This window comes from Crocodylus siamensis, chromosome 4 (genome assembly GCF_052110815.1).
Source record: "Crocodylus siamensis isolate JL-2025a chromosome 4, ASM5211081v1, whole genome shotgun sequence".
NCBI lineage: Eukaryota > Metazoa > Chordata > Crocodylia > Crocodylidae > Crocodylus > Crocodylus siamensis.
The window spans coordinates 897017-921619 of NC_143398.1; the positions used below are offsets into that span (position 1 = coordinate 897017).

General features: G+C 56.2%; 1 protein-coding gene across 1 annotated transcript in view; it reads left to right on the forward strand.

The window, feature by feature from the left end:
- Window positions 1–24603, forward strand: part of LOC149865316 (uncharacterized) — a 180631-nt gene that overhangs the window by 43149 nt on the left and 112879 nt on the right. The window lies entirely within an intron of this gene.

Consider the following 24603-nt stretch of genomic DNA (forward strand, 5'->3'; position numbering starts at 1 on the left):
AAAGGCTTCGGTTCTTTGATGGAGTGCTATATTGGGAGGTTCAGGACCCAGAAGGATGGAAATATTGGCAGCTGGTCCTCCCTCAGAAGTATAAGGCCCTTGCATTACAGGTCTTGCATGATGACTCTGGGCACATGGGGGTGGAGCACACCCTGGCGCTAGCCCATCAGCGGTTCTTTTGGCCCAAACTTGCTGAGGACATAAGGACTAAATGCTCAAACTGAGATCGGTGTGCGCGGAGGAAGACCCTGCCCACGTGAACTGCCTATCTACACACCATCCAGGCTCAAAATCCATGGCGCTCGTGTGCCTGGATTTCCTAGCCACAGAAGGGGAAGGGCACCGAAAGGGGAATGGGCTGCTTGTGACAGGCCTCTTCACCCGATATGCCCAGGCCTTCCCTACGTGAGATCAAACAGCAAGAACAGTTGTGAGTACCGCCCGGGTTACACTGACATGATGTTCGCACTGGTTGCAGCCTGCGTCCACACCCTCCGGGCCAGGGGGAGGTCTCCCACCAGCAGGCTCTGGTCCCTGGGCAGCCAGAGACCCTGCAGTGCCTGATCTCGGGGTCCCACCCTGGGCAGCTGGAGGTGACCTGGTTGTGAAAGGGATCAGGAGAGAAGGAGCCATGGAGGGGATGTGCCCCAAGGATGCGACCATGACATGTGAGAGGACCCACACAGGGACATGATGATGCCCGAGAGGAACAAGATGCCCTGGGGCATGTTAGCTGCTATGCCCCAGGGCTGGAGAATGACAGAGGTGACAGCCGGGACCCACCTCATGTCCTACCTGACCTTCACACTCACCCTGCAGGGCTATGGGGTGCAGATTTGATTCTGCTTCTCCATGATGTTGAAGGTATCAGAGAGGAGCAAGTGTTCCAAGAGATCTGGGTGCAGGGTGAGTGCCCAACCTCACCGCTCCCACCTCTGGACATGCTGAGCCACTCCTGGTGGGGAGGATGTGTCAGTGCCTGCCAGGGCCCTCGGACTGCCGGGCTGCCACAGGTCTCACCCAGTACTCACAGCACTTCCCCAGGCCCCCACAGCTCCCTGGGGGCCCAATCCCTGCCTCCACTTGGGATCATGGCAGTCCCGCATGCTAACCCCCCCACTGTCTCCCCTGCCCGGCCGCAGGTGTCGGGGATCCAGGTGTGGCCCGAGTGGGACCCCCGCAACAAGGTGCCGTTTGCTGTTCAGCTCCACAACTTCTACCCCCCGGAGGTGCCCCTGATCCAGTGGGGCTGGGACGGGGCCAGGAGCTGGGGGGCAGACCCCGCGCAGATAGACAAGAACGCGGACGGCACGTTCACCGCGACGAGCGTCTGGAGAGTGCCCAGCCGCAGCCTGACCCGGCCGGAGCTGCGCGTGCGAGTGTGCGTCCAGCACGGCCCCGGAGAGCCCCCGAGCGAGAGAGAGCTCAGCCTGAGGGCCGCGGGTGAGGAGGGGCCGTGTCCGGGGGTCCCAGCCCCGCTGCAGGGGTGTTGGGTCTGGGTGGGGTGTGAGGGGCCGCGGCTCCCCTGACGGGGCCTGTCCCTGCCTCTGCCTCTTCCCTTCCCAGGGCTCCTGCGGCCCCCGGACGTGTCCGAAATCTCCCGGACTGAGTCCGTGCCCACGGGGAAGGGAGTCACCCTGAGCTGCCGCATCGGGGGGCATTTCCCGGGGGAGCTGAGCGAGACCTGGCTGCAGAGGGGCAAGGGGGAGGCCACTGCTGTGACCCTGCGGGACTCGGCTGAGTGGAGGGTGGAGCCCAGCATGGCCGTCCTGGCACGGGACGGGAAGAGTTTCCAGCAGGAGATGAGACTCAGCTTCTTGATGGCAAAGGACCAGGATGAAGAGTGCAACTGCCGCTTGGGACATCTCGCCCTGGAGGCCCCCATTGAGGAGAGCAGCGGTAAGCGGTGGGGGACAGGACACACCCAACAGCTGTTCTGAGATAAATGGCCTTGTCATGGACCCTGCTCTGGTTCTGGTCATGGTGGGTCCATAGGGGAGCAGACCCATCTGTCACCCAACCCAGCCCAGAGGGGCTGTGACCCCGTTGCACCAGTGCCTCTCAGAGGCTGTCTAGAACTGGAGGCTCCTAGGGCTGTGCTGGCTATCCAGAGGGAGCCAATGGCAGAAGTTGCCAGGAGCTGGGCTGCACCAGATGGGATGGTGAGTGGGTACATTTTGGGTACCCCGGGACAAGGGATGCCCACTGACATGCTGCTCCCACCAGTTGCAGCCTGTAGAGAGGCCCTTGGGCCAAATATCCTGCCTTTGGATCTCAGGTATAGGGAGCAATTTCTGGGCTGGTTGGGAATTTCCCCCCCATAACCCCAGGCAGGCAGGGGAAGACACCAGGTGCTCTCAGTGCCAATGGCTGTGGGGGTGTGAGCTCCTCTCATGGCTGAGAAATCCTTGCAGCAACATGTCAGAGGACGGCTGGGGAAATACCATGATCACAAGGCACTTTTCTCAAAGCACACCCAGAGATAACTGCTTTTGTGGCAACAGGCAGTACTTGCAGAGGTAATGTATAGGTACCCCCCCGCCCCCACAGTCGTTTCCCGTGGGAAGGTCTAGGTTTTATGCCCACTTTATGGAAATGGGAGGTTCCTCTGTAGCTTGGTCCTGTGGCCATTTGCCTACACACTCAGGTAGGCTCTGGAGCTGTGAGAGACGCGCGGGTGAAGCCTGCTGCACCCCCACTCCCCCGAAGCCCCCCAGACACCCCCTCAGCAGCTCCCGAGCCCCCTGCCGACCCCCAGCACAGCCGGAGGTGAGCGGGCTCGTGGTGGGAAGGGGTTAACTCCTCGCTTGCTGGGAGGAGGCCGCTGCCTGGTGCCCGCCGGGTCAAGCCCCCGCGAGGGCCCCTACTTGGCCCAGCCCCCCAGGGAGCCCCGCGACCGGAGCCGCTCGAACAGGCTGCGTAAACAGGCGCCCGAGTTAGTGCAGAGTTCGCACGGGGTAGGGCAAGGGAGGGCATGAGACCCTGCCTGCGACCCCCCCAGAGTAGTCAGCCCCAGCCGTAGCCAGCCTACCAGAGGCATGACACAGATGGGCATGCGCCGCACCCCGAGGGTCCCCTCAGGCTCTGCGTCCCCCCCCGGGCACCGCAGCGACGGCCGCCCAGACGGAGCCCATGGATCCGGGCTACACGCAGACGGAGCCCCTGCCTCTTGGCTGCGGGGGCTGCCTGTCTCTTTTTCAGGCTCTGGGCCCGGGAGCATGGCCCCCTCCCCTTGCGGGGTCTGCTCCCTACTGTGGTCTCTGGCACGCCGGCTGGACGAGCTCCAGGCCACAGTCCAGGGACTGCGTGCCATCAGGGACTGCGAGCAGGACACAGACTCCTCCTGCCAGGCCCTTCTCCCCTGGGAGCCGCAGGGGAGAGCGCCGTCTCCCTCCGTGACTAAGGAGGAGTCTGGGACCTCCCGCTCTGCCCAGTCAGGGGCATGGACCAAGGTGGTCAAGGACCCCAAGGCCCGCCGCACCAAGGCCCCTGCCCCACTGGAGCTTAGCAACAGGTTCGCCCCTCTTGCAGCCCCGGCAGAGCTCACACAGTTGCCGGCTCCCGCAGGCAACCCAGGCTCAACCGCAGCTACTGGCCCCGCTCTCCCCAAGACAAAGCGAAAGGTGTTTGTTGTGGGAGAGTCAATCCTGCTGGGCACTGAGGGGGCAATCTGCTGCCCCGACCCCTTAGCCCGGAAAGTCTGGGGGCCCGCATCCGAGACATTGCGGAGAGGATCCCGCAGCTCCTCCGGCCCACAGACCACTACCCCATGCTCCTTATTCATGTGGGCACCAATGACACGGCTCGGAGCACCCCCAGCCAGGTCATGAGGCGCTACAGGGATTTGGGAGCGGGGCTAAAGGGTCTGGGGGTGCAGGTGGTGTTCTTGTTGATCCTCCCAGTCTCGTGCTATGGGCTGAGGAGGGAGAGGAGGATCCACGCGGTGAACCGAAGGCTGCGGCGCTGGTGTCATCGGGAAGGCTTTGGCTTCCACGACCATAGCCCGCTCCTTGGTGAGAGAGGCAGCGAGCTGCTGGGAAGAGATGGCCTCCACCTCTCTCCCCTGGGGAGGAGGCTCTTCTCAGCCGGGCTGGCTGACCTGCTCCACCGGGCTTTAAACTAAGCCCGCTGGGGGATGGGGGGACTACTGCCCCTGCTGGCCCGCTGAACGGCCCTTGCAAAGCCAGCGGGCCAAGGCACTTAAGGGAGCCCACCCCTGCCCCAGCCCTGGCACAATCTGTGGGCAAGGCACGAGCCCCCAAGGGCACACTTGCCTGCCTGTACACTAATGCCAGGAGCCTGGGCAACAAGCAGGATGAGCTCGTCCTCCTGCTCAGTGCAAAGAAATATGATGTCACTGGGATAATGGAGACCTGGTGGGACTCCACCCATGACTGGACCACGGGGATAGAGGGCTATACCCTGTACAGGAGGGATTGTGTTGACAAAAGGGGCGGGGGTGTAGCTCTCTATGTGAAGGAAAGCTACATGTTCCTGCAAGCTGATGTTGGCGACCGGCATGGACAGCTAGAGACCCTCTGGGTAAAAATTCGTGGGGAATTCGGCACAGGGGACACAACGGTGGGAGTCTACTACAGACCTCCCACTCAAAATCCCGAGCTTGACCAGGAGTTCGCCCGGGAACTGACTGAGGCCGCTTGCTCCAGGACCTTGGTTGTCATGGGTGACTTCAATTACCCGGACATCTCCTGGGAAGATCACTCAGCTAAATCCAAGTGGGCGCAAAGCTTTCTCTTGTGCATGGATGACCTCTACCTGACTCAAGAAGTCTATGGACCAACGAGAGGCAAAGCGCTGCTCGACCTGGTACTGGCTATGGGGGACGACCTAATCAGCGACCTAGTGATTGATGGGAAGTTGGGTGACAGCAACCACGAGCTGATCACCTTCACCATCCGCCATAAAGCTGGCAAGTCAGTCAGCAACACAGAAGTCCTTGACTTCAGAAAAGCCGACTTTGACAAGCTCAAGAGGCTAGTCGGTCAGGCCCTCAGGGACCATGACCCCAGGGAGATGGGAGTTCAAGAAGAGTGGTTGCTTCTCAAGGAAGCGATCCTCAGTGCACAAGCTAAATCTATTCCAACACGGAGGAAAGGCAGCAAGAAGGCACAGCAGCCCTCCTGGCTCTCGGGGGACCTAGTGGACCTCCTGCAGCTAAAAAGGAAAGCCTACAAAGGATGGAGGACGGGATTCACCTCCAAGGAGGATTACTCCGTGCTGGTCTGGTCCTGCAGGGACCAAACCAGGAAAGCCAAGGCTGCAACTGAACTCCAACTAGCTTCAGGCATCAAGGACAACAAAAAGTCCTTTTTCAGATATGTGGGGAGCCGGAGGAAAAGCAAGGGCAACGTTGGACCCCTGCTAAACCAGATGGGGCAACTGACAACTGATGCCCAGGAAAAAGCCAACCTATTAAATAGGTACTTTGCGTCAGTCTTTCATCAGTCACACAGGATGCCCATGCCTGCTATGGGACAGGGAAATCTGGGTGAGGGGGATCCCCTGCCCTCCATCAATGCTGACCTCGTGAAGGAACACCTTGAGAGGCTGGATACCTTTAAGTCAGCCGGCCCTGGGGTGCAAGGAGCCGGTACTCCTTGCAGGGTACTCAAGGAGCTGGTGAGCTGGTGAGCGTCATAGCCCAGCCCCTGGCACGGATCTTTGAAAACTCCTGGCGCTCTGGTGTAGTGCCCGAAGACTGGAAGAAGGCCAATGTGGTGCCGATCTTCAAGAAAGGGAGGAGAGTGGATCTGGCTAACTACAGGCTCATTAGCCTGACTTCTATCCTGGGGAAGATCTTAGAAAAGTTTATTAAGGAGGCCATCCTTGAGGGACTGGCCCAGGCTAACATCCTAAGGGACAGCCAGCACGGGTTTGTTGTGGGTAGGTCTTGTTTGACCAATCTCATTTGCTTCTATGACCAGGTGACCTATCACCTGGACAAGGGAGAAGAGATTGATGTCATATATCTTGACTTCAAAAAAGCTTTTGATCTGGTATCCCATGATCACCTCTTGGCCAAACTGCCCCGTTGTGGCCTTGGCTCCACCACGATCCGCTGGCTGGGAAATTGGCTTCGTGGTCGGACCCAGAGGGTTGTGATTGATGGCAGTCACTCATCGTGGTGCCCTGTGACCAGTGGGGTCCCTCAAAGCTCTGTCCTGGGACCCATCCTGTTCAACATCTTCATTAATGATGTGGACATTGGAGTCAGGAGTGGACTGGCCAAGTTCGCCGATGACACCAAACTTTGGGGCAAAGCATCCACGCCAGAAGATAGGCGGGTGATCCCGGCTGACCTGGACAAGCTCAGCAAATGGGCAGACGAGAACCTCATGGTGTTTAACATCGAAAAATGCAAGGTTCTCCACCCTGGGAGGAAAAACCTGCAGCATCCTTATAGGCTCGGCAGCGCTACGTTGCTTAGCACTACAGAAGAAAGAGACTTGGGGGTCATCATTGACCACAAGATGAACATGAGCCTGCAATGCGATGCTGCGGCTAGTAAAGCGACCAAAATGCTGGCGTGCATCCATAGATGCTTCTCGAGCAAATCCCGGGACGTCATTCTCCCCTTGTACTTGGCCTTGGGGAGGCCGCAGCTGGAGTACTGCGTCCAGTTTTGGGCTCCACAATTCAAAAAGGATGTGGAGAAGCTTGAGAGAGTGCAGAGGAGAGCCACGTGCATGATCAGAGGTCAGGAAAACAGATCTTACGATGACAGGCTGAGAGCCACGGGACTCTTTAGCCTGGAAAAGCGCAGGCTCAGGGGAGATCTGATGGCCACCTATAAGTTTATTGGGGTGACCACCAGGATCTGGGGGAACGTCTGTTCACCAGAGCGCCCCAAGGGATGATGAGGTCAAACGGTCACAAACTCCTGCAAGACCGTTTCAGGCTGGACATAAGGAAGAATTTCTTTCCTGTCCGAGCCCCCAAGGTCTGGAACAGCCTGCCGTCGGAGATGGTTCAAACACCTACATCGAACACCTTCAAGAGCAAATTGGATGCTTATCTTGCTGGGATCCTCTGACCCCAGCTGACTTCCTGCCCTTTGGGCAGGGGGCTGGACTCGATGATCTCCCGAGTTCCCTTCCAGCTCTAATGTCTATGAAATCTATAAATCTATGAAATCTATGAAATTTAGGGGCATCTGAACCCCAAGTCTTTGGGCCTGGGCCTGTACATAGGATACCGACCAACCAGGGAGAAGAGCTCCATCCAGGGTACAGACCTCCCAACCAGGGAGAGTAGCTTGACCAGGAATTCTTGGGTCAGCTCACGGAGGTGGTGAAGGCTAAGGATGTGGTCGTCATGGGGGACCTGAACTTCCCGGGCATCTGCTGGGAAGAGCAGTCGGCCAGGTCTGACCTCTCATGGAGCTTCTTGGCCAGAGTGCAGGACCTCCATCTAACCCAGGAGGTGCACCGCCCCACCGGGGAGACGCCTTGTTGGACCTAGTGCTGGCCACGGATGATGACCTGGTGAGGGGGCTGCGGTTGCTCTACCACCTGGGAGACAGCGATCATCGCCTGCTGGGATTCACCATCCAGCGCAAGGCAGTGGCCCTAGATTTTACAAGGGTGGACTTCAATGAGCTAAGGAGGATAGTTGGAGAAGTGCCGAGGTCCTGGAGTGGAGGGGAGCCAGGTGTCCAAGGAGAGTGGTCACTCCTTAAAGTGAAGATCCTCCAAGCCCAAAGGAAGGTAATCCCGATGAGGATCAAAGGGAGCAGGAGAGCACACAAGCCTCCGTGGCTCACCAAAAGCATCCGGAAATGTCTCCTTGCTAAAAAGGAGGCTTACACCCAATGGAAAGAAGCTGTCATCACCAGGGAGGACTATTCTGCAGTTGCTCGGGGATGTAGGGGGGTAGTTAGAAAGGCCAAGGCGGAGATGGAACTGGGACTGGCTTCCCAGATTAAGGACAATAAGAAGTCCTTTTTAAATATATAGGAGGTAAAAAGAAGGTCCCAGGTAATGTGGGGCCCCTGCCGGACGCGTTGGGAAAATTTTAGTAGTCACACCAGACGACAAAGCTAACATGTTTAATGATTTGTTTGCCTCCATCTTCCTAAGCAGGGACCAGAACAGCCGCCTCCCTGCTGGGCCCCCTTGGGCCCCAGGGGAGGCACACCTAGGCCACGGGTTAGCAAGGATTTAGTTAGGGAGCTTCTCAAGGGGCTGAACGTTTTCAAGTCAGCGGGCACGGATGATCTCCACCCTAGAGTTCTAAAGGAACTGGCCGAGGTCATTGCAAGTCCCCTGGCACAACTTTATGAGCACTCGTGGTGGTCTGGTGATGTACCGGAGGACTGGTAGAGAGCCAATGTGGTCCCCATCTTCAAAAAAGGCAGGAAGGAGGACCTGGGAAACTATAGGCCGGTTAGTCTTACCTCGATCCTAGGCAAGCTGTTTGAGAAAATTATGCTGGCACACACCCAGGAGAGGCCAGCAGGAGACTGAATGCTTAGGGGCAACCAACATGGGTTCATCAGTGGCAGGTCCTGTCAGACCAACCCGGTGGCCTTCTACAATCAGATCACCAGATCATTAGACGCAGGGGTAGCAGTGGATATAGTCTTCCTGGACTTCCAAAAGGCTTTTGACACTGTCTCTTACCCTGTCCTCATTAAGAAACTGGGGGGCTGTGGCGTTGACACCCACACAGTCAAATGGGTCGCCAACTGGCAGGAGGGCCGCACCCAGAGACTGGTGGTGGTTGGGTCCTTCTCAGCCTGGAAGGATGTGGGCAGTGGGGTCCCCCAGGGCTCGGTCCTCGGGCCAGCACTGCTCACCATGTTCATCAGTGATTTGGATGAGGGGGAAAAAATCTCCTGATCAAATTTGCTGATGACACTAAGATGTGGGGGGATGTGGGCACAGTAGAAGGAAGCAACAGGCTACAATCAGACCTAGACAGGTTATGGGCTGGGCGGATGAGAATAGGATGGGATTCAACACAGACAAGTGCAAGGTGATGCACCTGGGGAGGAACAACCAGCACCATACCTACAGGTCGGGGAACTCCCCTCTTGTCAGCACGGAGGTGGAAAAGGATCATGGAGTCATCAGTGATGCCAAGATGAACATGGGCCGGCAGTGTGGGGACGCGGTCAGGAAGGCCGACCGCACCTTGTCATGCATCCACAGATGCATCTCAAGCAGGTCCAGGGAGGTGATCCTCCCCCTCTATGCGGCACTGGTCAGGCCGCAGCTGAAGTACTGCGTCCAGGTCTGGGCACCGCACTGCAGGAGGGATGTGGACAGCATGGAGAGGGTCCAGAGGAGGCCACTCATATGGTCAGGGGACAGCAGGGCAGGCCCTACAAGGAGAGGCGACGGGACCTGAATCTGTTCAGCCTCCACAAGAGAAGGCTGAGGGGGATCTTGTGGCCTGTTACAAACTAGTCAGGGGGGATCAGCAGGCATTGGGGGAGTCCCTGTTCCCCTGAGCGCTGCCAGGAGTGACTAGGAATAACGGTCACAACCTGGCAGAGGGGAGATTTCTTCGCGGTCAGGGCGGCTAGGATCTGGGACCAACTTCCAAGGGAAGTGGTGCAGGGTCCTACCCTGGGGGTGTTGAAGAGGAGGCTGGATGAAAACCTTGCTGGGGTCGTTTGACCCCAATATTCTTTCCCGCCATGGCAGGGGGTCGGACTAGATGATCTGTTCAGGTCCTTTCCCACCCTAGAAACTATGAAAAAATCTGTAAAACTTTGAAGCCTGAGGTGGAGGTGGAGGACGTTTGCCAGGTGCAGGGTCACTTATGGTTTTGGACTGACCCTTGGATTTGGACTTGATTTGGCTGGTTTGGCTTGGAACACAAAAAAATTCCTTAAAAAAAATAAAAAAAGACGTGTGTGTCAGAGGATGCTCCCAACTCTAGCTCAACTTCCCCATCTCTGATTGCTCTCCCAGCTGGAGACTTGACTTCCTCAGCAGCAGCCTTCAGCCTGGCACTGGCACTGCCCCCATGCCCCAGCATGGAGATGCAGCCCATGGTCCTGCCTGACTTGGAGGAAGCCCAGAGGCTCCAGCTTTGCCTGGTAAATGGACTCATGGGCCCCAGGCAGCAAGTCATGGGGCCATTCTGCTTGTTTCGTAGGCTATTCAGCAATGGCAGAACCTGAAACAGCTGAGGAGGGAGGAGGCAGCCAAGGATAGAGGCAGCATCATTGGCACCACACCTTGTGCAACCACCCAGGCAATAGCAGAGATGGCACCCAAGGCTGGACTGGGCAGGGGGCTGGGGCTGGGATGCAGGACCCAGGGCTTGGGCGATCCCCAGACCGCTGCTGGGGGAGGCTGCTTCTGCTGTCCTCCCTCCCACTCCCAGGTGTGGTCTGAGTGGCGGGGCTGGGCAGGGAGCCCAGAGGTGGGGGCTGTCTCACTCTCTGTCTGTGTGAGGCACAGCTCTGTGCAGCCCCCGTGCTGCTGGAATAAATCTAACAGTGCTAAAAATCATCTGCTTCCAGGAGTGGATTTAGGAGCAGGCTTACCCAGCTGGGGAAACACTGTGGCAGGCCAGTAGGGGGCGCTTCTGCATTGAGCCTCCCACCTCCCCTCCCCCTCCCCCTTCTGGACTCTACAAGTGTCTCCAGGGGTGCCTAAACCCGGGCAGACCTGCTTTTGAGCCCCACTGCAGAGTCTGGGGGTAATGTAAGCTGCCACCACCCCGAGGGGGGACCCTCTTAAGCTCTGTGTCCTCGGGGAAACACAGACCTCATAGTCCTACGGGTGCTCGACCCGGTACAGGCACCTGGGGCACTTCCCCAAGTCAGGGGGCAAAAAGTACAGTCTCCCTTAGTTCGCAGACCTAAGGGGCCTCTTAGGCATAATTTAGACCCACCCCTCAAGAAGCCTCCCACACTGGTCACAAAGGAGAACTGTATTCTAGGGTGAAAATAGGGTACAAGATAGAGCGATATCATAGAAATCCCATCCGGCAAAGCAGTCTGGCTGAGGTAGGCTTTTGCTCACGCGTCTGAGTTACTGCCAGCTAGATCTCTACCCAGATCTTGTGAGTAACCTACTCAAGCATCATCCAGAGGCTGGTGAAGATCCCCTCTGGAGGCAGGCCGTTTCTAGCTCATGAGTTTTGGGGGAGAGAGCCAGTTTCAGATGGTCCAGCTCCTCTCTACGTCTGAGTCCCCTGCACGGCCGCTGCCCCCCTCCTCCTGGGCAGTCTTAACTTATATAGCCCTTGTGACCTCGTTCTCTTGGTCCAATGGAAGCTAGCTCCTGTTGGCTGTCAGCCAACCAGTTTGAAATACATCACTAGTCACCAGGCAGACTCCAGCCCACCAGGTAGATGCTGTGTGAGCTCGATGCTGAATTATATAAGGACTGAATTAAGCACAGGCTCAGACCTGTTCAATTTAAAACTTTGATTGTTTCACAAAGTCATAAACTAAAGGAGGTCTGTTGGTTTACAAGGTTCCCAAACCAAGCCCTTGCTCTCTAACCCGGAGGCTAGGTGCCGCTGCCTGATTCAGTAGTCTCAGAACTGGTCAACAGCTCATTTAAAAGGAGTCCCTTGTCTTTTTTTAGGCAAAACATACAAAACTGTCCCCATGGTGGAAGTGAGGCATCTAACATAACTTTACTATTAGTTATATATGATAACACTTATACATATGCATTTCTAATTCTTACTTCTATTGGTTATTTACTTAACTTATCTATATTATAATATCAGGTGATACGCTTTGTATTATAATTTTTACACTTCTTATGTTAATTCTTAATGACCTTTATATTTCTTATGCTAATTTCCTATAACCTAAATACATTATTCATCTATATGTTTTACTGGTTTTTGCAGGGTGAAAATGTCAAGACTGACATACTATGCGGCTGTTTTTTTGTAATTGCGGTTTAGCCATGCAGTTTCCTATAACAAGATAAGCGGCATATCTGCTATTTTTATCACTGTTCAAAGATCAGAAGTTCAGCATATCATTGTTCAAAGACCAGAAGTTCAGCATTTTCATCTAAGGGTCAGAAAGTGATTACCAGAATGTCAATCGCTGACTTCTCAACCTCCTTGAAGCATTCTGGGAGTTTTAGAGCATTGTTCTAATGCTAGGCCTTTGCTTAGCATAAGCACTCTCTCACAGATGCCCCTCTCCCAGGTAGCCGATACCAGTCCCACAGGCAGAAGGAGCAGGTTCCCCCTCTCCCTCGGGACTGGAGCCAGCTCAGGTCCCCTAAAGAGAGTGGGTAAAGGTATGTCTCCTCTGCTGGGCCCATCCTCATCACACTGTCACAGCACAGAGATTTTGGGGAGAAACCAAGGTGGCTTCCTGCCACAAACCCCATGTATATGGGTCCAAGAAGGCAGATTTCCTTAAGCATTCCCAGGGTAACTGCTCTTCTGGCATGGTTTAGTACCCACCCAGGTGTTGGGGCTTAAAGCCTAGTTTATGGAAATGGGAGGCTCCTCCCTAGCTTCTGCAGCCGTATAGCTGAGGGCAGGTGAAACTTGAGGCATTTGAGCCCCAAGCCTCTGGGCTTCGGCCTGCATGTAGGATGCCGCCAGAAGACTTTGGAAATATCTGAAGCCCCTGGTGGGGGTGCAGGTTATCTGCTGGTTGTAGACCACGATGGTTCTGGAATGACTCAAGGATTTGGATTTAGACTTGATTTGGCTTAGATGATGAAAAATTTCTTTAAAATAAAAAAGGATTTAAGAGCAGGCTGGGCATGGCTGAAGCCTCCAGAGGCTCTGTATGGAGCTTCCCCTTGCAACATCTCCCCCCTGGGCCCCAGTGATGGTCTCAGGATGGCTCCTTTGCACCTCCTTACAGTGCCCTGGGTACAGTATCAACCTTGTCACCTCCCACACAGCACAGCAGAGGGGCAGGGCATCAGGGCTGGGCTCCACACACGTCTCAGCGCTCTGAAGATGTGAAGCAGCTGCTGGTGCCCCACAGCCCAGGACCAAAATGTCCAAGCTCTAGCTCTGCCTCTCCCTGGCAGTGGGTGCCTCCTGTCCTCCCTGAGTAGTGGGGGGGACCCAGGGGCCACAGGTACCAGCACTTCGGCTTTCCACTGCCTACCCACAGCCCCTCCACACAGGGGCCCAGCATCTGTGGAAGTCACGCTGTCCACATCTGCCTGCTGTGAGAAGGGGAATGGTGCAGCCAGGCTGTGTCTCTCTTTGCTGGGCCCAGCCCTTGCTGCTCGCTCAATCCCTGCTGCCCCCTTGTTACAAGGGATAGCCCTGGGGTGCCCTGGGCTGAGTCTTGGGGGCCCTACCCTCTCCACCCCTCTGCTTGGGGCAGGAAGCCCTCATGCCCCTTCTCCGCCACTGGCTTCTCCATCCCCCATTATCTCTGGTGGCACTGCACAGAGGACTCCCCAGTACTGCTGCAGGGAAGCCAGTGAAGGGGCAGTGGCTTTACCCCTCTCAGCTGCCCCGGGTGGAGGCAGACAGGGACAGGGGGAATTGGGAGCCTGACAGACAGACAGTGCCTGAGCCTTGTGGGGCAGTGGCTGCTGGGCTGAGGGGCTTCTAGGAGGAACTGTGGGGTGGAGTCATATTGGGGTGGGCAAGGGAGCTGGGACCCAGCTCCTCACAGCCTTGCACTGGCCCCAGAACAGAGAAGTAGAGAAACTCTTTGATCCAGGCATGTGTTTTTGGTTCAGGTGTGAGGGGTCCCAGTTTCAAATCCTAGCAGAGCCCACAGTGCCGTGGCTTTTACCTCCCAGGCAACACCATGAACGTGGGCAGCTGCCTCCATAGATCTCATAGATTCATAGACACTAGGGATGCAAGGGACCCCGGAGGATCATTGAGTCCAGTCCCCTGCCCCAGGGGCAGGAAGTCAGCAGGGATCATAGGATCCCTGCGAAATAAACATCTAAATGTCTCTTGAAAGCATTCAAAGTAGGTACTTGAACCACCTCCGGCAGCCGCCTAATCCAGACCTCGGGGGCTTGGACAGGAAAGAAGTTCTTCCTTATGTCCAGCCTGAAACGGTCACGGAGGAGTTTGTGACCATTTGTCCTGTCATCCCTTGGGGCGCTCTGGTGAACAAATGTTCCCCAGATCCTGGTGGTCACCCCTGATAAACTTATAGGTGGCCATCAGATCACCCCTGAGCCTGCGCTTTTCCAGGGTAAGGAGCCCCATGGCTCTCAGCCTGTCATCGTACGGTCTGTTTTTCCTGACCTCTGATCATACACGTGGCTCTCCTCTGGACTCTCTCAAGCTTCTCCACATCCTTTTTGAATTGTGGAGCCCAAAACTGGACGCAGTACTCCCGCTGCGGCCTCCCCAAGGCCGAGTACAAGGGGAGAATGATGTCCAGGGATCTACTTGAGAAGCATCTATGGATGCAAGCCAGCGTTTTGGTCGCTTTACTGGCCGTAGCATCACATTGCAGGCTCATGTTCATCTTGTGGTTACTCATAACCCCCAAGTCCCTTTTGTCTGTAGCACTACCAGCGTAGCACTACCCCCTCCCTTGCTGTCCCAGCTGTATCTTGTGTCTTCAGGACCGTTTCCAGCTGCCCTGGCCTCAGCTGGGGGAACATCAGCTCCTGCCCAGCTTTGAGCCAGGGCTAAGATGCTGCCATCCAGGCTGCAGGGAGATGGGAAACAGCCCCCGACTGTCCCAGCCTGGGATCGGCCCTGGGGATTTCCAGCTGAGCCAAGGGCTCTGTCCCATGGGTGCTTAACTGTGGCCTCGGCTACACCATGGTCCAATGGCTGGATAATTGGCTTCAAGGTCAGACTCAGAGAGTAGTGGTCAAGGGTTGCAAATCAGTGGCATCCCCTGAGGCTTGGGAAAATAAACCCCGCAGCATACTTATAGGCCTGGCAGTGCTACAGTTGCTAGCACCATGGCTGAAAGAGACTTGGGGGTCATGATTGACCACGAGATGAACATGAGCCATCAATGTAATGCTGCAGCTGGTAAAGCAAACAAAACTCTGGCCAGCATCCATAGAAGCGTCTCAAGTAAATCTCAGGACGTCATCCTCCTGCTGTACTCAGCTTTGGTGAGCCCACAGCTGGAGTAGTGCAACTAATTCTGGGCTCCACAATTCAAGGATGTGGAGAAGCTTGAGAGAGTGCAGAGAAGAGCCACACGCATGATGAGAGGTCAGGAAAACAGACCTTACAATGACAGGCTGAGAGCCATGGGACTCTTCCACCTCAAAAAGCGCAGGTTCGGGGGGACCTGGTGACTGCTTGTAAGTAGATAAGGGGTATACATCAGGACCTGGGATAATGTCTGTTCACCAGAGCGCCTCAAGGAAAAACAAGGAGCAACGGTCATAAACTCCTCCAAGACTGTCTCAGGCTGGATATAAGAAAAAATGCCTTTACTGTCCGAGCCCCCAAGATCTGGAATAGACTCCCCCCAGATGTGGTGCAGGCACCTACTCTGGACTCATTCAAGAAATGCTTGGATGCTTATCTTGCTGGGATCCTTTGACCCCAGCTGACTTCCTGTCCCTAGGGTTGGGGGCTGAACTTGATGACCCTCTGAGGTCCCTTCCAGCCCTACCATCTAGGACTACCTGAAGGGCTTTGATGTGTCCAAGTCGGCAGGCCCGGATGACCTTCATCCACGGGTGCTGAGGGAATTGGGTGGTGTCATTGTGGAGCCATTGGCACGGTTGTTCGAGGACTCCTGGTGCTCGGGTCAAGTCCCTGAGGAGTGGAAAAGGGCCCATGTGGTCCCTATTTTCAAGAAGGGGAGGAAGGAAGAGCCTGGAAACTACAGGCCAGTCAGCCTCACTTCTCTCCTGGGGAAGGTTTTTGAAAAAATTATCAAGGGCCACATTTGTGAGAGCCCTGCAGAGGAAGTGATGTTGAGGGTAACCAGCATGGGTTCATGCAAGGCCAATCCTGCCCAACCAACCTGGTCTGTTTCTGTGACCAGGTAACAAAGAGCCTAGATGTGAAGGAGGAAGTCGATGTCATCTTGGACTTCCAGAAGGCTTCGACACAGTGTCCCCGCCAATTCTGGTGGTCAAGCTGAGGGGCTGCGGCACTGATGAATGCACGGTCACATGGGTGGCAAACTAACCGCCATGGAGACATCGAGTGACTGATGGCAGCGAATTACTCCTTCTGAACTGTTTTAGTTGATGTCTTCTGGTGCTGGTCGTCCCTCGCGGCAGAGACCTGCCATCAAGAACAATGACCAGTGGGATTCACCCCTTCCGAGGTGTCTCACCATCAGTTCCCTCCCTGCCCCTCATTTGCAGTGCGGGGTTCACATTTACCACCGGCCGCCATCCGCAGGTGACCCGAGGAGACTGGCGGTTAATACCGCGTAATCACGAGGACATCAAATAGTCCCAGAGGTGGTGATAGACAGGTCAATTATCAACCTGGGAGGGGGTGGGCAGTGGCGTCCCCAGGGCCTGGTCCTGGGGCTGGTGCTGTTCAGCATCTTCATTAGGAACCTGGACGAGGGTGTGGAGAGCACCCTGTGTGGCGGGCCAGTAGGGGCGCTCCTGCGCTGAGCCGCCCACCTCCCTGCGCCCGACCCCCTGCCAGACTCCGAATGCCTCCCGGGGGCGCCTTATGCTTGGCCGACCCCTCTCCCGGAGCACACTCGCTAGTCTGGGGGTAACATCGCCCCCACCACCCCGAGAAGGGACTGCCTCGGCCCTGTGTCCTCGGGGAAACACAGGCGTAATAGTCCGACAGGTACTTGACCCCATACGGGCACCTGGGGCACTTCCCCAAGTCAAGGGGGCAAAAAGCAAAGTCTCCCTTAGTCCGCAGACCTCAGGGGTCTCTTAGGCATAATTTAGACCCACCCCTCATAAGTCTCCCACACCGGTCACAAAGGAGAACTTTATTGATTACAGGGGTAGGGTGAAAATAGGGCACAGGGTTGAGCAATATCTTAGAAATCCTGGAGAGCAAACAGTGTGGCTGAGGTAGCCTTTTGATCACGCATCTGTGTTACTGCCAGCTAGATATCTATCAGATCTCAAGTAGGTTACTCACAAGCATCTTCCAGCGGCTGGTGAAATTCCCCTCTGAGAGCAGGCGATTTCTAGCTTGTGAGTTTGGGGGAGAGAGTCAATTTTAGATGGTAAGGCTTCTCTGTGTCCCCCGCATGGCTGCTGATTCACCTCATGGCCGAAGAGAGAGCCCGCCTCCCCACCCCCAACTGATATAGCCCCCGTGACCTCATTCACCTGGGCCAGTGGAGGTCAGCCCCAGCTGGCTGTCAGCCAACCAATTTGAAATACATCACCTGTTACTGGGCAGATCCCAGCCCCCCAGGTAGATGCCCCGCACCCAGGTGGCTGATGCCAGTCACGTAGGCAGAGGGAGCAGGTCCCCCCCCCCCCCAGGACTGCAGCCAGCTCAGGCTCCCTAAAGGGACAGGCCGAGGGTGCGGTCCCCTGTGTGCAGGGCCCACCCTCACCAAATGGTTGCAGCTCAGAGATTTTAGTCACAGTGTCACAGGGCAGAGATTTTGGGGAGAAACCAAGGTGGCTTTCTGCCACAGACCCTGCTTTGGTTCTGTTCATCCTGGGTCCAAAGGGGAGCAGACCCACGTACCACCCAACCCAGCCGAGAGGGATAGTGACCCCATGGCCCTGCCCGACCCCTTGCACTGGGCTCCCCTGGAGGCTGTCTGCCAGAGGAGGCACCTGGTATTTCTCTGCATGTGTGAAGGGAGACCACGGCAGAGGCTGCCAGGACCTGGGCTCCGGCCTGCTGGGGCAGTGGGTGGGCATGTGTCTGGTGTCTGGGAGCAGGGTCTGCTTACTGACATGCTGCTCCCACCTGTTGCAGCCTGCCATCCACGCCCTCCAGTCCTGGGGGAGATCTCCCACCCGCAGGCCCTGGTCCCAGGGCAGCCGGAGACCCTGCGGTGCCTGATCTCGGGGTTTTACCCAAGGGACCTGGCGGTGACATGGCTGCGAAAGGGAGCGGGAGAGAAGGAGCCCAGGCCCCTGGAGAGCTCAGACCCCCACAGGATCCACACCCCCGCCCCTACTCGGGCCCTGGATGGAAAGTCCTACAGCGTGGAGTCTCAGTTGCACCTGGCCATAGGGTTCCTGGTGCAGGGGCAGCTGCAGGAATCCCCAGCATCCCAGAACAAACCTTGGACCACGAGTGTGAGGGCAGCAGCTTAGCGTCACTACAATGGATGTCACTGCATGTGTCAGAGCTCAGCTTTACCTGGTTTTCTCCTCCAAGTAGGAAGCACAGAGGTGGATCACACCAGCACCCTGATTGGAGTTGTCCTGGGGACTGGGATCGTAATTGGAGCTGTGATCACCACAATCATTTCCTGCCGGATACGTAGGAGCAAAGTAAAACAAGACCATTCGGTTGGTCTGCAAGGTCCCTGTAACAGGGGGCCTTCTCCGGGCTGATTTCCCTTTGGCCCACCCACCTGTTTCTGGGCTAACCGCCTGTCTTCTTTCCTGCCATGCCTTACTGTTGATTAATTAATTGATGTAAATTAAGTGGGAGTCTGCCCATTTCCTGCCCTGATGCCAGGTGGGTGCTATCTATGGCTTTGGACCTCCTCTACACTGCAGCCCAAGCCTTGCAGATGGCATCCAGCTGTTTCCAACATCACCAGCCCCACATTGGGCCCTGCAATCCTACTAGTTGAACCCCATTTGGATCCCTCCATTCAGACAGCTTATTCTGCCTTCATACTGAGCAGCATAGCTCCCTGAGCTGCTCCCCCTCACGGGTGCAGTCACCCCAGGACCATGGCTACTGGCCCGGGCCCACCTTTAGGCCAGTTGGAACCCCAAGCCTGCAGCTCTGGGCATCCCTTGTGGTGGGCCCCCGGCCTTTCCAGTTCTGGCCCCAGCACGGGCTAGTCAGGGGATGTTCAGACAGGTTCTTGGGTCTATGGCCTGACTCTCTCTCTGGGGTCCATCTTCCAGACCCTACAAAGGGGTAACCCACCCAGTTGTGGGGGCTAGGAGGTTAAGACGCCCCAACTTGCCTTTCACCAGGGTGGTAACTGGCCTGGCATTTCCTCTCCCGCACCACTGAGAGCCCCACCAAGCCACCCACTCCTGGTAGGTTGCAGTTTTAGGTCATGCCTAGGACCAGGAGCTGCCTGACCCCCACCTACAGCTCCTCCCTTACCTCCAGATGAGACCAGCAGCCCTCCAGCCAGCCAGTGTTGTTGCCTAGCCTTCCAGCAGTGAAATACCCTGTTTATATGGGCAGCCCGAAATCTAAAATGCCCACCGCCTTCATCAGGCACCTGCCGGCTGCCCTCTCAGGCCTTTAAAGTGGCAGCACAAACAGTGCCGTGCTGCAGTGCCCATAGTAGGAAGGGGCCAGCGAGGGTGGAGGGAGACTGGCACACAGGAGTGGAGAGGCTCTTCTCGCACTAGAACTGCCCCTCAACAGGGCACAGTGTGCTCCTTCATATCTCAGCCCTGGCCTCACATTGCACGTCTCTCAGATGATTCCAGGGTGACCCCAGGCTGGGAGGTCTCCTGCACTGTCTCAGAGGCAGGGGATCCAGAGCGATGTCTGCTGGGCCAGGAGGTGACCCTGTGCTGCTCCATGGAGGGGACGTTTCCCAAAAACGTGGCCATGACATGGAGGAGGATCCAGAGCAAGGACAGGAGAGTAGCTGAGAGCGCTGGAGACCAAGACATCCCCGAGCACAGCCTGTTATTACCCGCCTTTCCCCAGGGCTGGAGAGTGAGAGAAGAGAGAGCAGGGACCCACCCACCTCCTTCCTGACCTTCACCCCTATGGCACGGCCTGATGGGGCGCTGATTCAGTACTGCTTCCTGCATGAGGCCAAATGGATCAGAGAGGAGCGAGTGTCCCCGGAGATCCCGGTGGGGGATGACTGCACAGTGCCCCTGCTACAGCCTCTGGACATGCTGAGCTCCACTGCCGCTGTGGAGGACGTGACAGCTCCTGCCAGGGCCCTAAGGCTGTCGCGGTGGTGCAGGCCTCACCCAGTACTCACAGCCCTCCCCAACCCCTTGCACTGGGCTCCCCTGGAGGCTGTCTGCAACAGCAGGCCCCTGGGGCTGCTCTGCATGTGTGAAGGGGGCCAACGGCAGAGGCTGCCAGGAGCTGGGGTCAGGCCTGCTGGGGCAGTGGGTGGGCATGTGTCTGCGGTCTGGGAACAGGGTCTGCTTCCTGCTGTGAGCGGCTGGCTGGCAGTGACCTGGCCCAGGGGTATCGAAAGGGCAAAAGATGATTGGAGGACTTGGGATTCCTTTTCCGCACCAATGAGGCCCCAGAAACTCACTCCCTGTGTCCCCTGATTGGCCCCTTGGGTCACCTGGAGGGAGATAAAAGGGGCAGCATGGGAGGGGAGGGGAGGGCAGGGGAGACCAGTGGGGGACAAGGAAAGAGCTTCACGGAGCTGGGAAGAGCTGGGCCAGTGGGGCAGGAGCAGCGCCCCAGAAAAGCCTGAGAGAGCAGGACCTGCAGGCAGCAGCGGGAGCCGCAGCAGTGCGGCGTGCGGCCGGCAGGAGAGGCTGCCCACTGGGATCCAGGATCTCCTACGAGAGGCTGCAGCCGGCGGGAGAGGCTCCCCGGCGCCAGGAAGGATCTGAGCAGCAACTGGGGAGCTTCCCAGCTCTGCTTCCAGCTCCTCCAACCAGTGGCCAGGCAGCTCAGCATGAGGCGGGGACCCCTAGTAAGCTGGAGTTATCCCACCAGTGGTGGCTGTATAGCAGAGTTCTTGTCCACCATGGGGGTGACCTTGGTTCAGGTCCCAACTGAGATAACTTGGGGTCAGTGAACCTACAAGAAGCAAATCTTCTTGCAGTAGAAAGGGTTTTCCCCGCTTTTTCCCCCTCCAGGTACCAAGGCCCTATATTTCTTTGTCATCTTGCATTTTGTGCCTTTTTTATATTTCACCAACCCGTATTGTTTGTTCTGCTGTTTGTGTTTTATACTTAACCCTGTTTTTTGTCAAGGATTGTAAGTGTCTAACCTTTGTTGAATCCTGCCGTGGCAGGGGGTCGGACTAGATGATCTACTCAGGTCCCTTCCGACCCTAGAAACTATGAAACTATGAAAGCTTGGGGCATTGTAGTGTCCACTATACTCTCAGATTTATACCTGTTATGTCCCCAGTATTAAGAGGTATATGGTTAAGTCCCCATTGGTGGTCTGGCTCTGCTCTATAGAGGAAGAAGAGTCCCTACAATTCCCACAGCACTTGTGCACCAGCTTTGATCCCTTCAATTGGAGAGGGGGTACATCCTGGGGTACCGCCCGGGTTACATTTTGGGGGCTCGTCCGGGATTCCCACATAGCGGGTGTTAGGAATGTTATTCAAGTGCTGCATACCCCTGTGGAGATAGAGAGCCACAAGGAGACATGTCTAATGCTGACCAGTCTGCCTTACCAGCCTGGGAGCGATGGGACTGTGCAGGGGGGAGCGGGGCAAACTGCTGGTACTGAAGCTACCCCAGATGGGTGCGGGTTTTCCAGCAGACCCTGCGGGAGGTGACCCACTTCTCCAGGGACCAGGCAGCCCATACAAGACTCTGGGATTCCAGGGGAGCCCTGCCAGTCCCTGCAGGGGAGGAAGGATCTGACTCTTGGCTCTCCCATATTCAAGAGACTTTACTAACTTGGCAAATACCTGATGAGGATAAGCGACGTCGTGTGCTGGAGGTCCTGAGGCAGCCTGCCATTGGGGTTGTGAGGACTGCCAAACTCTGGAGCCCTGCTATCACCACCCAGCAATGCATGCAGGTCTTTCAGGATGCTTTTGGTCAACCCACAGGGAGTGGGTGGGCGTACTACAATTGCTGGGAACTTTCCAGTGCAAGGGCGAGACTCTTTCAGCATATGTCCTTCACTTAGAGCCTGTGGTACAGCGCCTGGTGACCCAAGGAGCACCGAGTGTCACTGACGCCGATCAGATATGGTTCCAGCAAATTCGTATTGGGGCACGGTATAGCTTGGACTGAGTCCAGAACCTCAACTTAGCGGGGAGCAGTGGTAGGCCACCTGACTTCAGTCACCTCATCCAAAAGATTCGTGAAGAGGAAGAGATATCCCGACTCCGAGAAACTATGTGGGTGCCAGAGCATGTTTCCCCCCGGAGAGGAACCATGGTTTGGGTGCTAAAGGTGGCTCCCCATGAGGACACCTTGTTGGGAGTGGAGGAGGAGCCTGTGGCTCCAGCACTAGTAGCTGCCGAGTCCAGAACCCCCCCAGGGGTCAGCCCTTGCCCCGTCCTCGTGCCTCGGGAGGACCTCAGCCCCACACCCGCTCTAGGGCCGGGGTTCTGCTATAGATGTGGGAGCCAGGGCACATGGCTCGGGAGTGCACCCAGCCTGAGAACCCTGAATTGGTATTTGAAAGGTTAAAAGGTGCTGGGCAGCAGGAAACAGGGAAGGGGCAGAGCAATGGAGTCAGTTCTGCTCCGGACCCAGACAGACTCCCGCACATTACCCTCATTAAATTCACTGCCAAAGGGGCTAGTGGGACCCTGTGCTGAGGTCTCCATGATGGTGAATGGTCACATAGAGAGATGGGTCACCCTGAGGTTGGGGGGACCCTGCACTTCTCTCAAGCAAAGCCCCAGTGAGTCCTTGCACGGGGCCAATGGGCTTTGCCTACTGTATGCAATTAGATTGAGAGGAATGAAAAGAATAAGCTGCTGGTGGTAGAGATCCCCACCAGAAGAGAGAGACCCGGTGTGCTGAGTGTCCTTGATGGCGTGATTGAGACAGAAGGTCTTAACCAAGATCCGGTTACAGTGATAGTGGTTAACCCAACCTTGAAAGATATTGTGGCCCATCCGGGACAGAAGGTGGCCTTGATAAAGGAGCTGAAGTGCTGAGCCCTGAGCAGCAGGGAAACCCCCATCCAACTGACCCTTCACGTTTCTTTTTCGGGAACTCTCCAGTGCCTGAAGCCTGTAAAGCTCAGCTCAGGGGCAAACTCGAGGCTGTACCCCGTGTTTTCTCCCTGCATGACTGGGATGTTGGGGGAGGCTAAGGGGGTGGAGCATCACATTCATGTGAGCAACCCACGACCCTTTCACGAAAGGTCTTGGACCATTCCCCTCACTGAGATGGGGGAAGTAAGACATCATCTGCAGGAGCTCATGGACCACCAGTGACTAATGGAGAAGGTGGTTGGGGATATGCGTATGACCCAAGTACTGGTTTATTTAGATGATATCATTGTTTTTGGAAAGAACCTGGAGGAACACGAAGAATGACTACTTCAGGTACTCAATGGGCTGGAAACCGCTGGACTTAAGTTGGCCATTGATAAATGTAAGTTCTGCCAGGCCTCTGTGAAGTACGTAGGACATATTGTATCACAGGAAGGGGTCAGCACTGATCCAGAGAAAGTAAGTGCTGTGACCACCTGGCCTTGACCCAAGAACTTTAGGGAATTAAAAAGGTTTCCAGGATTTGTGGGTTTCTATCGGTGATTCGTTAAAAGACTATGCTACAATAACCAGACCTTTAAATGCCCTAACTCACGGACACCTGGTGGGAAGGTTGCCCCACAAGAAGGGGCAAAACAAATGCTTAAATGGGCTTCCTGTGACATGAAGCCCCACAAAGCCTTTTGGTCCATGGTGGGATTCAAGGTGTGAAGATGCCTTCCAGGCGGTGACCCGGCAGTTGACTGATCACAACCGCCCTTTTATTTTGACTGATCACAACCGCCCTTTTATTTTGCACACAGATGCTAGCCTGTCAGGACTGGGGGTGTACTGTACCAGGAGCATGAGGGACACTGGCGACCAGTGGCTTTTGCTAGCAGGGGATTGTCACCCAGCGAGACGCACTACCCGGTACATAAGCTTGAATTCCTGGTCCGCATGTGGGCCAAACCGAGAAATTCCAGGACTATCTGCATGGATCTACCTTCCAGGTGTGGACAGACAAGTATCCCCTTACTTATGTGTTCACCAGCACTAAGTTGGATGCCGCCGGCCAACGCTGAATCGCGGCACTAGCCAGCTGTGGCAGGCCAGTAGGGGGCGCTCCTGCGTTGAGCCGCCCACCTCCCTGCGCCCGACCCCCTGCCAGGCTCCGAATGCCTCCCTGGGGCGCCTTATGCTTGGCCGACCCCTCTCCCGGAGCACACTCGCTAGCCTGGGGGTAACGTAGCTGCCACCACCCCGAGAAGGGACTCTCTCGGCCCTGTGTCCTCGGGGAAACACAGGCCTAATGTCCTACGGGTACTCGACCTGGTACAGGCACTTGGGGCACTTCCCGAAGTCAAGGGGGCAAAACGTACGGTCTCCCTTAGTCTGCAGACCTAAGGGGTCTCTTAGGCATAATTTAGACCCACCCCTCAATAAGTCTCCCACATCAGTCAAAAAGAAGGACTTTATTGATTACTGGGGGTAGGGTGAAAATAGGGTACAGGACTGAGCAATATCTTAGAAATCCTAAAAAGCAAATAGTCTGGCTGAGGAGCCTTTTGATCACGCATCTGAGTTACTGCCAGCTAGATATCTGATCAGATCTTGAGTAGCTTACTCACACGCTTCATCCAGAGGCTGGTGAAGTTTCCCCTCTGGAGGCAGACGGTTTCCAGCTCATGAGTTTTGGAGGAGAGAGCCAGTTTCAGATGGTAAGGCTTCTCTGTGTCCCC